Genomic DNA, 871 nt, shown 5'->3' with positions numbered 1-871 from the left:
CTCTGATGTCGGCTGATGTCGCCATATAATCTAACGACAGCGAAACACACACCTATATATATATATATTGAAAATTAATGATGAGTTACAATTATTATTATTTTGAAAAAAGAATGTGTTTAACATGAAAAGAAATAACATATTTATTAAGGAAAAATAGTTTTGACTCTTTTAGACCAAAATATTGATGACAGAGGTATTTTTAGACTAAAATATTAACGGGAGATAATTTTATTGAATTTCACATAATTTAAAGACATTTTTGACCATTTTATGTATTAACTATGCTAGGATGTTGTAATGAAAGCTGTGTTACGAAAAGTAACTTCAGAGAATGGTTCATCTAAGTAAGTGGTGACTCGTTAGGTGCCAGTAGCGGCTAAGAAATTTGGGTGATGACAGATTTCCCTAAGACTTGAAACGTGCTAACCATTCCTGCCAAAACTTCCAATTCTCACGCTTCAACAAATATTAGCATTTGACATGAAAAAATCTTCTAACCAAGTTTACCTCCTCATAAAATGAAAACCTGCCCCTAGTCCCTACGCCTTACGAAAGCTTAAGTGCAGATGGTACTGCAAGGAATAGGTCAGACTAGTAGGTATGCAAACTACAACTCAGATCGTAAACAAAATATTGTCAACTGTGCTTTTGAAATTTATTCTATGCAGTCATATTACAAGTGCAATATGTTACCTCACTCAACCTACGCATGTGTGTGGTGGCTGATAACTAAGACAACAAATTTTACTTTTGGCTATTAAAAGAAGTGTTTGTCTGGCTGCTGTTAATAAAGGCACAAATACCATCAAGTCCTCCATAATTCTGAAGGTAATAAAACCTAAAAAAATTCCTAACACAAGACATCAAG

This window comes from Solanum dulcamara, chromosome 4 (assembly GCF_947179165.1).
Source record: "Solanum dulcamara chromosome 4, daSolDulc1.2, whole genome shotgun sequence".
NCBI lineage: Eukaryota > Viridiplantae > Streptophyta > Magnoliopsida > Solanales > Solanaceae > Solanum > Solanum dulcamara.
This window is presented reverse-complemented; position numbering follows the sequence as displayed.